This window comes from Dama dama, chromosome 19 (genome assembly GCF_033118175.1).
Source record: "Dama dama isolate Ldn47 chromosome 19, ASM3311817v1, whole genome shotgun sequence".
NCBI lineage: Eukaryota > Metazoa > Chordata > Mammalia > Artiodactyla > Cervidae > Dama > Dama dama.
In genome coordinates, this window is record NC_083699.1 from 48,910,084 (window position 1) to 48,923,960 (window position 13,877).

The 13,877-nt window shown below is 42.6% G+C and overlaps 1 non-coding gene across 1 annotated transcript; it reads right to left on the bottom strand.

Moving 5' to 3' along the window:
• Positions 1–213: 213 nt before the first annotated feature.
• On the bottom strand, positions 214–320 carry LOC133074273 (U6 spliceosomal RNA). Its single transcript, XR_009697125.1, has one exon. It is a non-coding gene; the product is annotated as a U6 spliceosomal RNA (small nuclear RNA).
• Positions 321–13,877: the final 13,557 nt, after the last annotated feature.

Below are 13,877 nucleotides of genomic sequence, written 5' to 3' on the forward strand. Positions count from 1 at the left end.
TTTTGTTTTATAGATAAGTATATTTGTACCCTTTTTTAAGATTCCACATATAAGTGATATCATATATTTGTCTTTCTATGCCTGAATAACTTCACTCAATATGACAGTCTCTAGATCCATCCATATTGCTGCAAGTAATACTCCATTGTGTGTATATGTATATATATAGATATACATACCATATCTTCTTTATCCATTCCTCTGTTGATGGACAAAAATATGGACCACTTCATGAATTTATGTGTCATCCTTGTGCAGGAACCATGCTAATCTTCTCTATAATCATTCCAATTTTAGTATGTGAGGCTGAAGTGAGCATTACATTTCTTATTTATTTATTATTTGTCTTCTCTACTGGACTGTAAAATCCCTAAGAACTGGAAATCTGCTTTGTTCACGGCTATACTCCCGCTACTTCAAATCATTCTTGGCACATAGAGAGAACCCCCAAATATTAATAGTTGAGTGGATGAATCAGTGAAGGAAGGAATGAGAAGGCGTCTAGTCACAGATGGGTGGGCAGGAAAGCATTTAAGATACTCCTCAAATCAGCTGTGAGTGGGGAACAAGGCAGGGAATTTGGAACTATTCCTGCTTGTCTCCAGGTTTACTCCATTCTGTTTTGTTATTGAAGCTCTTCAAATGCTGCAGTGTTGTGATACGCTCTGTGGAGAAGCCCATGTCTCAAGAAACCAAGGAATCCTCAGACTGCCAGCCATAAGGAGCTGAATCCCATTGACAAGCCCCGTGATTGAGGGAGGAAGTGAATCCTTCCTTCTTGAGCCCAGAGAGACCCAGTTAGGGTCCAGCTAAGCCACGCTTGGACTCTGACCCCCAGGAACTGTGAGAAAATAAATGTTTTAAGCCGTTAAGTTTTGTGGTAATTTGCTACACAGCAAATTAGTTAACTAAGAGCTTGGTTTAGTGACTGGACCAGAAATTCCTTGAAAGCAGTGACTATTCATCACTTGTCAGATGAGTGGTTTTTTTTTTAATCCCTGGATGACTTAGAGTTTTAATCTTTTTCTGTGTCTGCATGTATTTTGAGGGAGGGGAAAGCTCTCTCTAGCTGCTGCTAACTAGGCGCTACTTTAAATATCTCAGCCTTGCTCTCAGTCCTAATACCTCCGCCTCATTTATGTGAATCTCCCTGTGGTTGTGATAACATGGACAAGAGTGAAGTTTCCTAAACAAGCAATAACTTTCCACCCTGTCTAGGATGCATAGTTCAAAGAGAGGGATAAGCAGAGAGAGGATTAATTATTATCAGTAACAATGGCCCCTTGATTAGAAATTGGAATGCTGCTCTTCTTAAAGTATTAACCTGTGGCTAACAATCACAGGTTATTGTTACAGATCAAGCTGCTTGACTGTTTCCCTCTTGATTTTAAGATGCACTTCCCTAGAGGTGCAGTCCACAGGAAACGATCTTCCTAGTCTAAATGATGCATCATAGAGGGGACTTTTCTAAAGACACTAAATAATGCTAGCCCCCAGGTTGCCAGCATTTAATCACTCACTTTGAATCTCAGCCAGAGAATGTGATAAATACAAGGGATTCAACACATCAACTATTGGGTGCAAGCACTTGATTTTTCCATGTGCACATTTTGATACAGGCAATGCTTATACTGAGACATAGAGAATCCTTTTCATCAGACAGCTGACTGAACCTCAAAGTTAAAATTCCTTATTGTACCAGTCAGAGACTCAGGGAAAGATATTTGGCTCTGCCAAGTCATGTGGTCAGCAGCCAAGCTGACGGGGAAACTAAAAAGCAATCGATGTGAACACTTCCCTATATACCAGCTTCTTCTAGGGGAAAGATGTGAGAGCCCAGGAGAAAGGTGGTTAGGTCAGAATCTTTTCATTCAACCCCACATTCCATATTCAAGAAAGGATTTCTACTCTCTATGGGGTGTGTTCTAGGGCCCTAGGGATTGGGAGAACACAGCTGTGTGGCTTTTTTTTACTCAAATTTGTATGCTTCCCCAGCAGATGATTGCTAACACTGGCAGGGCTGGACAAGCCTAGTTCTAATTTCTTAAGGCATGCATGTGCACATACACACACACACAAATTAAAGAAGATTTTCTAAGCTGCTTCTGAGGAAGAAGACAAAAAAACTGGAATTATGCAAGGGTGTTGGGGGTCAGGCTGGAGACCTGAGACATGAGAATGGATTTGTGAGGGGCCCTCCCTTTAGGTGGGGTGGGTAAGTGCAGTTAATATCGGTAACCCCTGAGTTGGGGGAGGCAGCTTTGTGGAGGGATGCTTCCTGATGCTCAGGGAATTCTTGGCAATGAGAGCATTTGGGCTGGTCAGTTAGCAGTGGATCTAAGACTTCATGTAGGTTGAGCCGTCTTTGTTCCTACAGATCCCCTGGAGGAGGGCATGACAACCCACTCCAGTATTATTGGGCTTCCTGGGTTTGATCCCTGGATTGGGAAGATCCCCTGGAGGAGGGCATGGCAACCAACTTCAGTATTCTTGCCTGGAGAATCCCCATGGACAGGGGAGCCTGGCAGGCTACAGTCCATGTGGTCGCAAAGAGTCAGACACGACTGAGTGACTAAGCATAGCACAACGCCCTAGGTTAACATGTAAAGTTGTCCAGAAAGTTTTCCCTTGCTAGTATCTGAAGCCCTGGGAAAGCCAAAATCTGTAAATAAATATTTTACTTATTTATTTTTAAGTAGTATCGATGGTCTCTGGAGTTCTCTCTGGGCCCCGATTAGCATTAGATTCATTCATTCATTTATGCATCCATTGAATACATTTCTTGAGCACCCCCTTCCTGCCGGATGTTGTTCCAGGCTTTGAGGTCACCAGGGTGTGGAAGTCCCATGAGATCTGTGCCTTCATGGAGTTTACTTTTGTGTGGGGATGGCAGGGACCTAGCACTATCCAGAAGAATGAGTCTGCTGGCTCATCAACTTCTGTGGGCAGTTTTATTCCAATAGTCAGCACAGATGTGATTTCCCCAATGGGCAGCTATTCTTGACTACAAACAGCTGTGAATCAGCATGTCAAAAGCCTTCTTAAAGGAACGCAGTCTTGTCTGAGACTGTGGAAGCTCCAGAGAAAAAGGTTTTTGTCCAGGCCTGGGGAGGCTGTGTGTTGGCAAGGGCACCCAAGAGAAACCCTAGAAACACCTAGGGGTGAGTGTAGCTTGACCACCACCCTAATTTTGTCATCAGAGATGTAAAACACCTCTCAACCTGCACCCCATTGTCACTCCACCATCATAGCTGGGTCAGCAGACCTGAGGTCCTCTGAGAATCAGGACAACAGATAAAAACATCTCATCCACTTATTGCGGAAGGGTGCTTTGTGATATGATAGAATGTAAGCAAACTGGCTTGTTCTGAAATGATGTCTGAGAGGAACATGGTTTAAAATGGCAATTCTCAAACCTTCAACAACAGAGCTTCTCACCTCCAGCTGCACATTGACCCAGAGAATTAAATAAGTGACCGATGCCTGACCCAATCCCAGCCCAGCTGGGAGCCACTGCTGTAGCCTGCTCTGAACCAGATGCTGGGTGACCTGCTAGAGGGCAAAGGTAAGTTAAACAGGCCACTGGCAGCGGGCCTTCCAAGCTCATCATAAACTGGTCAATAGATGTACATTTCAAAAGCCAATTTCCAAAAGTTCAAGTCATCTTTCTTGTGGCTAGAAACGTTTAAAATTGTAAAAGCAAATTTTTATTTCCAAAGCAGCTTTGAAGTTTGAATTTTAAAGCTGGCAAGCTGTGCCGTCCTGCAGAAGGGAATATTTTAAATTCCTGGAGAGCATGTCAGAATTTCAAAGGCTAATAATAATAGGTGAAAGCTGACTGATGTCTAGTACCAAGCAGGCCACAAGGTTTAACAGGATCCCAGTCACCAAAAACCTCTGGACCCTCCCTCGGTGTTCTCCATAGAAATAGACAATTATGGATTTGGAAGGCCAGCCCTTACCCGGCACACGAATCTCTGGACCATCTCTGCTGGAAGGAACGTCACTGCTAGAACAAGTTAGAGACAGAAATACCATTTTCTAGAACACTCTGCACCACTTTAATATATCTGGGTTAGTGTAAGAAAGGCATTATCTTTGGGTTGGCCTGAAAGCAGCAGATGTATCTCAACAGTCTCTATGATGGCCATGTCCACTCCCCAAGTCCTTCTCTAGCCCACATCCTCAGTTTCTCTGACCATTCTGGGTGTAAGATGTCTTCCAGATTCCTCACTACTTGGTTGTTCTCTCAAGTTTGTCAACGTGCTTCTCAAATGATGACAACCAGGACTAAACACAGGGTATGAAATAGCAGGTGCATCAAGTGCTAGGACAAGATTCAGACACAAGACTACCATGGTCTAGTGCATCTGTAATTACAGGAGGAGGCTGGGCCCAAACTGGGTCAGCATGGGGACTCTGGCATAGTCCCAGATAGACCTGGGAGAGGCACAGATCTTGGGTGACCATAACTGTGTGATCAGAGAAGGATGGACAGGATTTAGCACCAATTTCTAACCAAGGATTACACACAAATGCTAGTCTGTAATTTTAGATCACTCCTTTAATTTTCTTCAGTAAACATCTTGAAAATGTGTGGTCTGCTCTTTGTATTGTCTTTGCATATGGGAAAGAGGGAGGCCCACAGATGGAAAAGAGGGAAAAGCAAGGTAGAAAGCGCTCCCTGTGCTCTGGGCAGGAAGGACCTTGTCAACCTCTGGCATGCAGGCTGAGAAGTCAGAAGCTGTGAAGTCAAACAAAAGTTATTGAGAGGACTGGGTGGTGCCCTAAAGCTAATGGAACAATCTGGAAGCAGGGAGGGATTGAGGCCACATAATGGGTACTGGTGTTAGTGCCCTATCCCCTGCCAAGAACAGTGGAAGCTCAGTGTTTCAGGAGAGCATGGAGGAGGCAGAGGTGGCGCCCCAAATATAGTCGCCAAAAGTCACTTTTCTTGGAGAAGGAAGAGGACAGTTATTTCAAGTCCCTTGCACACCTGTTTCTGTCCTGTGCCAGAGAGTCTGGGCTTTAAAGAATGCTTTAAAGAGTGTCTTGTCTTGGAGAGAGACAAGCTCAGGGTGATTTCCAAGGGTAGAAGACCAGAGGCAGCTATGTCCTTCAGAAGGTGAAGGCTGCTTGGAGAGTGGCAGTCTGGAGGTGAGCAAGCACAATGTTTCCTCCTGTCGGAGCCAGAAAGAGGAACTGTAATTAGAAGTGATGTAATCATTATGCTTGCTTATAGTTTCTGCAGTTGTAATAGTTGAACCTGGAGAGTCTCCCTTTACAGAGAACATGTTCTGTGACTCACCAACAGAGTGCGTTTAATTCAGAAAAAAACCCAGGGCAGGGCCAAAGTCTTAAGTGGTCATATGACTGGGATCATCCTACAGAGGCAGGTACTGAAGATATGTTGACACCAGCCCAGGAGCCACTTTGTCATTTTGTTTAGTCCTAAACATGTCACCACATATAGTAACTACGTAATGAAAGACTTTGTGATTTTTTGGGTAGTTAGTGGCTGATGAGGCCACTTTTGATCTGATTTTCTCCTGCTAATTTCACCATCTTCCTGTAAGTAACCTCCTGAAATAACAGAGTTGAGCTGATGAACAATTAACTGTAAGAACTGAAGGTGGGGAACAGGGAGGGGGGACATTTTCCTTGTCTGAAATATCTGAACTCTTTGAGTTCTGACATTGCTTGGCTGACATCCGAAATGATATGACATTGTGGCAGTAGGAAACAAGTACATGCAAAAAACTTCCATGAAAGGATATTTTCCTTTTAGGGCAAAAGCAGCCTATTTTGGGTGCTGTTTCTTTAAACTGAAAGAAGTCAACATTTAGCCTGAATGGATCCTTACAAGCTTCTCTAACAATGCAAACAAAAGACGTAGAGAGATATTAGCCACTATTAGAGTCACTAATAAACGGAGGCACTTCTCTGTGCTATTAGAGAGATATTGCCTAGTAAAATCTACAACATCTCAGATATTCCAGGGGATGTATCATTCTCATGTTTTAGAGAAGAAGGAAGCAGGTTTGGAAATGGAATCTGTTGAGATGAATGTCAGCCCATAAGGAATTATGCTGCTTGAAGAGGAATTTAAATGTTCTGAACATGTGCAACTACTCAGTCGTGAAATGTGTTTGTTCATTCACCTATTCATTTATTCACTGACTTAACAGATATTTATTGGGGGTCATCTCTGTGTCCACAGTGGCTCTATGGGTGAGAAGCGGCTCTCTGTAGGGTTCTAACTCTGTAGGAGAGAGACAGTGCGTAGTCACGAGTGTCCTCCTGAGATGCAGGCGACAGGATGCTAGTCAGGCACAGGGAGCATCACCCTTACGTTTTGTAAGCTCCTGGTAGCCTTCATATTTGGAAACACGCTGTTAGGGAGGCGACTGATCTCACCTATGTGGTTGAGACTGGAGCCACATGAACCCATGCTTGCTCAACTTCCCTAATCTTCACAGTGAAATGTACACTTTCCTGGTGGTCCAGTGGCTAAGACTCCACACTCCCAATGCAGGGGGCCCAGGTGTGATTCATGGTGAGGGAACTAGGTCCCACATGCTGCAACCAGAAAAAAAAGACCCCTTGTGCCACAACTAAGTCCCAATGAAGCCAAATAAAAATAAAGAAAGAAATAAAGAAATGTACATCTTTACTCACTGTGTTATCCTGTCCTCTTGTTTCAAAGAAAGAAGTGTCCAAGGCAGACCTCGCAGCATCTGATCTCTCTCTTCCCTCTTGATTTTTTTCTATTCTCCATAAACATTCCTGATTCTCCCCTTTTTGCACAGACCATCTTTGTATTCTGCTACTCCTCTGCCTCTATCATTTTCTCTATTTCCATGACCAGTAACTCTTTCACATGGTCTTTCCTCTCTAGGAAAGACCCACCCTCTCCCTGTGAACTCCCTACAGCCCACTAGATGAAGCTAACTGCCAAGGTGATCAGTGACCTCTATGGTATAGAGTTGTGTCCTGATTCTGTCATCTTTTTTTCTACCTTTTCTATAGAACTCATCACTGTTATCTGAGTACAACTGCCCAACGAAAGAATGCATTTTCTAGGTTCCCTTGCAGCTTGGTGTTGCCAGGTTCATAGCTTCCAGACCAACCCTTTGAAAGGAAGGGGTGCGTTTTCCATTAAGTCTTTAGCCTTCATGCTGCCTAGACTGTGGAGAGATGACAGGAACAGTCATTTTAATATAGAAACCTCATGCTCAAGATGGCAGTGCACCAAGGTGAGATTAGCCCAGAACTGTTTAGGCTGGACTGTCACATGAGGGGAAATACCCTTCACACTGTCATTTTTGGCCTTTGTTGTGGGCCTTTGTAGGCTGCTTAGTTGTGTCAGACTCCATGCGACCCCATGGACTGTAGCCCACCAGGCTCCTCTGTCCATGGGATTCTCCAGGCAAGAATGCTGGAGTGGGTTGCCATGCCCTCCTCCAGGGGATCTTCCCGACCCAAGGATCGAATCTGGGTATCCTGCATTGCAGGTGGAGTCTTTACCATCCGAGTCACAGCATCCAAATTGGTATCCTTCAGGGGTAACCCAGTCTTCATCAACACAAGCTTCAAAGTGCTAATTCAATGTCTGTTTCTCAGGCCCCACTCTTCTTGATCTTTCTGCAGCACTGGGGTTCTGTGGATGACCTTCCTTCCTGAAGCTTCCTTCTCCTTGTACTTCCCTGCTTTTGCACAATCCTGCTTCCCTTTATACCTCTCTGACTGTTCCTTCTTTGTCTACCTCCATGGTCCTCCCTTCTCTTTCCCTCCTCTCACCATGGCTTTCTCCACTGATTTTCTCCTCTACATTCAGTGCCTTCATTTGGAAAGCTGATCCTACCCATCAGTTTCAATCCTTTCCTCAGGTCCGCCTCTTTGACAGGTGCAGATGCTTAGCACATAGCACGTGGTATGATGGTTAAGAGCACAGACTCTGGATCCAGACTGTTCTGTTTGAATCGCAGATCTGCCACTTGGGATCTTGGGTGAGTTACTTAGCCTCCCTCTGCCATGGTTTCCTCAAGGATGAAAGAGAGATGACAAGAGTACTTATCTCAGAGGGTTTTTGTGAAGATGAAATGGCTTAAAAGTTGTGCAGCACCTGAAGCAGAACCTGACACCTGGACAGCACCATGACAATGTTAACTCTTGTTGTTGTTGACATCACACCTGGGGAAACAGGTCCAAGGCCCTGACCAAGCTATGGCTGGCCCAGACATTATGTCAGAGTCATAATCACTTCATGGTGCTTTGGTAGCTAGAGATGTGATTGGATTTCTCTACTTGCCTCGATTTCTGATCTGTCTGCTCTGGTCTCTGGGAAATTACAAGACAGTTTTATTCACCTTTGTGTCAATGACTTTTAACACCAATCTTCAGTCCCGCCGCTTCACTAGAGCCCCACAGCTGCCTCTTAAATAATCTGTGGCCATGGCACCTGGAACCCATCTTTCATATCGCTGTCAAAACTGCCTATGTGGGTTCTGCTTGGCTGTTGGAATCATAGGCCTTGTAACTGTGGGGACGATTCATTGTGAGAATTTCCATACACTACCGAGCATTTTCACTGAGAAGTTTCTCTTTCCTTCTCCTGGGTAATTATGGTGTCAGATTTATGTGGATTAGTAGGGAGACCTAATTCTAGAATCAGACTGATCCTAATAAAAATCCAAGCTACTCCTACTAGCATTGGGAAAGTTATTTAATTATTCAGTAATTCATAACACATAGCCCACAAGTATGTTAGGTAAAATTGGACCCATTCACATAACACACATAGGGAACTTGGACAAGGAGGCAGTCAATAAATTTTTTCTCTTATTTTAAAAATAACATTTGTTCATTTACTTTTAATTATAGTTTGCGTTTATTTTCCCATTAACCTTATATGAGAGGCTGAAGGGTCTGAAATTGCTTGTTCCCTTCTCTGTAGGAGAGGCTCACTCTTAGTGATTTGCTGGCAGTGCAGTGACTGAAGAAGTTTAACATGAATGCATTTATATCAGGCTGATTTCAGAAATGAGTTTAAGTGGCGCTTTAATAAGGATTGGCTCACTTCCTTCCCCAGCCATCCTGTGTTGAACAAACGGAGTGGTCAGTTTTTCATCTGACTATACACAGAGCCAGCCCAGAAGGAGCTTTGCTTTTTTTTTTTAAACAGGAATTGCTACTGATGGTCATTGCCATCTAGCTCTGGTCCTTTTGCTTCTGAAGTCCCTTAACTGATGCTGCGGTGGAGAAAATAAGTAGTTGTCTATATATCCAGGAGCAGGGGTGGGGGCAGGGGGGAGAACAAGCATAGGGTTAAGACAAAATCAAATAGGTTCTTAGTTCTCTCCTCAAGTAATATTTTGACTCCCATAATAAAAATAAGTTAACCCCTCCAACATTGGCACTACAAGAAGACTCCAAATATTATATGGGATATACTTCCACTAAAAATTTGTGTGTTATTCGAAATTCAAGTTTAACCGGGGATCTTCTATTTTTTCTGGCAACCATAACTAGAAGAGCAAGGAAAAGCATTAGGGATGATGGGTTCTATGTGAGAAGAAGAGAGGGCAGGACAATGTTCACTTGGTGAAATAAACTTGTGGATGGAGGATTTTAGTACATGAAGCAGCATGCTCTTTCTGGGTTTGAGTCTAAGGCACTGCACCCTCAGGGCTGCTGGGGCTTGTTTTTCTTTCCTTTTCTGCTTTAGAGAGTATGCCTGAGGGAGGTCTCTATCACCCCCACTGTCCTCAGAGAGGGAGAATCTTCACTTGGACCCAGAGCTGTTTGTTCTTTTGAGAGCCTTCTGAGAAACAGAACTCTGAGGGGGAAAAAGAGATATGCAGTGAAATGCCTAAAGTATAACCTAATCTGGGCCAAATGTAGCCCACAGCATCCTAAAAATGAGACACGTGGGCACCTCCAGCCTCTAATTACACAGTGAGGATGACGCAGATTGGCTGCAGCTCCGGGTTGCTAGAGTGTACAAAACCAGACGTCTCTTTTCTTATGGGAAGTGGGGAAGCAGTCACTTTGGTGATGGTGGGGTGGAGAGACGCATGCATTTAATTCTCATCAGTATGAACATGTTGTTTATTTCTACCTACTTAATATAGTTTTCTGTGAGGTTTAAGGCATCCCAAATGGTCTGTATGTTAAGAACTGAAAGCAAAACAAAGGCACTCAACACTGCGAGTTATTAGGGAAAATGCAAATTAACACAATAAGATACTACTACCTACTTTCTAGAATAACTAAAATTGCAAAGCAAAAACTAACAGCATCACGTACTAGCTAGGCTATAGATCAGCAATGCAAAATGGTACAGTCCCTTTAGAAAACAGTCAGGCAGTTTCTCACAAAGTTAAACATACATTTACTATGACACCAAGAAGTCTTACTCCTGGGATTAAACTAGTTAGTTTCAAGAGAAATAAAAAGGCACATCCACAGAAAGACCTGTATGCCAATGTTTATAGTGGCTACATTCATAATAGCCAAGAAACTGGAAACAAAAAAAAGCCCATCAGCTGGTAAATGGATAAACAAAACTGTGGCACATCCACACAATGAAATACTACTCAGCAATATAAACGAACAAGGCTACTGATGCGTGCAAAAGCATAGATGAGTCACAAAAGCACTATGTAAGCAAAAGAAGCCAGATTCAAAGGCTACATGCTCTATGATTCCATTTATGTGATGCTTTGAAACAGGCAAAAAACAATAGGGACAGAAAGTAGATGAGTGGGGTGAGGAATTTATACAAAGGGATATGAGGGAATTTTGGGGGTGATGAACCTGTTCAGTATCATTACTGCAGTAGTGATCACACCATTGTGTTCATTTGTCAAAACTCATTGTATACTCAAAAAAGATGATATTACCCTATGTAAATCAATACAATACACCCAACTTTAAAAAAATCCTAAGGTATTATTTTTATTAGGATATCGTTATCAACTATGTTTATGTGAGCTAATATTAGAACACAATATGTGCCAGTCACTATGCCACACATTACATATTAGATGAGTCTAAGTATATGTATATACACATATGTATATTAGAGTGATTATTAGCTGAGGAAACTAAGGCTCAGAGAGGTTAAGAAACTTGCTCAAGCTCACAAAGGGGGGTAAGTGAAAGAGCTGAGATTTGAATCCAGCTGTGTCTGATTCCAGAGCCTTCACATCTTGTGGCCCTAGTTCAAAATGTAAGCATGATTGACTCATAAATCTAGTCAGGGTTTCTCAGTCTACATGATTGACAGTTGAGACTGCATAAGTTTTCGTTTGGGCTTCCCAGGTGGCACCAGTGGTAAAGAACCTGTCTGTCAATGCAGGAGACACGAGTTCAATCCCTGGGTTAGGAAGATTCCCTGGCAGAGGGCATGGCCACCCACTCCAGTATTCTTGTCTGGAGAATCCCTTGGACAGAAGGGCCTGGTGGGCTACAGTCCATGGGGTTGCAAAGAGTCGGACATGACTGAGCACACACACGGAGGTTTCTGTGTGGGGGTTGTCCTGTGCGTTGTAGAATGTTTAGCAATGTCCCTGCCTCTGCCTGCTGGATGCCAGTAGTCCTCCCTCAGTTGTGACAACCAAGAATATCTCCAGACGTTGCCAAACGTACGCTGGGGGCAACCGCCTCCCCATTAAAAATACTGAGATTTCAGGGAGACTGTCTCAAAGAAAGACCAATACGGGGTCATTGTGAGTACTAAAGACTCAGAGAAGATATCTAGCACATTTGGGTAGCTGGAGCTCTGAGTTAGCTTGGAGCATTTAAGTAGTGGGTGAATCCTCAAAAGTTAATTCTCCGTAAGGCTCAGGTGCAGAATATATATGCACATGGACATAGAAATACAAGGATGAAACTATGAAGTTTCATGCTAAATAACTATGTCAAAATGCATGTTTTTCCTCCAATAGTCAGTCACTGTGAGGAGCTTTACACTTGGGCCAGAGGTGCCTCATTATCTAGGGTGGTGCTGGGGCTGTCCTTGGAAACTGCTTCAGCTTTGAAATCTTTACCCATGGCAAGTCTTCATCTTTTTGGTAACACTAGCAATTACCAAAAATGATGAGCAAGGGGATAACCATATTGGGTGGTTATGTTTTTCTCAAAAAGTAGATGTGACAACATAGTAATAAGGTTGATCTTTCTCTGCAAAGTTTTTTTGGTGATTGTTGTGCATTTGATGGTTTTTAAACAAGCAATACAGTAATAATACTAGCTACCAGTCATGGAGAGCTTATTATATGCTTTGTAGTTTGCAATATTCATTTCACTGAATCATTGTAAGAACTTTGAGATCTATCACCAGATATAAAACTGAACTCAAAATGGATCAACAACCTAAATGTAAGAGCTAAAACTTACAGTTTTATAGCTAAAACTATTAGAAAATATAGTTGTAAATCCTTGTGACCTTGGATTAGGTAATGTTTTAAAAAATATGACACCCAAAGCACATGCAATAAAAAAGAACAAATTGAACTTCATCAAAATTGAAAGCTTTTGGGACTTTCCTGGTGGTCCAGTGGTTAAGAACCTGCCTGCCAATGCAGGGGACATGGGTTCGATCCCCGGTCTAGGAAGATCCCACATGCTGAGGGGCAGCTAAGCCTGTTCACTCTAGAGCCCATGCTCCAAAACAAGAGAAGCCACCACAATGATAAACCTGCACACAGCAATGAAGAGTAGCCCCTGCTCGCTGCAACTGGAGAAAGCCCACAGGCAGCAATGAAGACTCAGCGCAGCCAACAAAAAACAAAATAACAAACAAAAAAACTCAGCCTGCACACTGCAGAGAGAAGCATATGTACCGTAAGTAAGACCCAACATAGCCAAATAAATAGTAAATATTAAAAAAAAAAACCTCATAAAAAATAAAATAATTCTAAAATGGGCAAAGTAAATACACATTTCTCCAAAGAAGATATGCAAATGACCAATAAACATGTGAAAAGATACTCAATATCATTAGCCATCAGGGACATGCAAATCAAAACCACAATGAGATACCACTTCACACCCAGTGGGATGACTGTGAGAAAAAAGACAGACAACACCAAGTGTTGGCAAGGATGTGGAGTAATTGGAACAGTCATACATTGTTGATGGGAATGTAAAATAGTGCAGCTGCTGTAAAAATGTTTGGCAGTTCTCAAAAAGTTAAACATAGAGTTACCATATGACTCAGCAATTCCACTCCTAGATATGGGCCCAAGAGAAATAAAATCTATGCCCCCAACAAAAACTTGTACAGGAGTGTTTATAGCAACAGTATTCATAATAGCTAAAAAATGGGAAAAAAAACCCCAAATGTCTGTCAACTGATGAATAGATAAACAAATTGTGATACCCTCACCCAGTGGAATATTAACCAGCCATAAAAAGGAATAAAATAGGTTACATGTTATTACATGGATGAACCTTGAAAATACTGTATGATTCCATTTATATGAAATTCCCAGAATAGCCAAATACAGAGAGGCAGAATGTAGATGAGTGGTCACCAAAGACTGGGAGGAAGAGAGCTTGGGGAGTGACTGCTTAGGGGTTTGGGGCTTCTTTCTGGGGTGATGAAATGTTCTGGATTAGACAGTGGTGATGGCTATACACCTTTGTGAATATACTAAAAAATACCAAGTTGTAAACTTTAAAAGGGTGAATTTTGTGGTGAATTATATCTCAACTTTTAAAAAAGAACTCTGTGAAGTGATTACTATTATTATCTGTACTTTACGTAACAGAAAACTCACGTTCAGAGACAACAAGTTATTCTAAGTGACTGAATAAGATGTGAAAATCCCCCTTTGCACCTCTAAACATTTGGCAGTTTGGTATGTTTG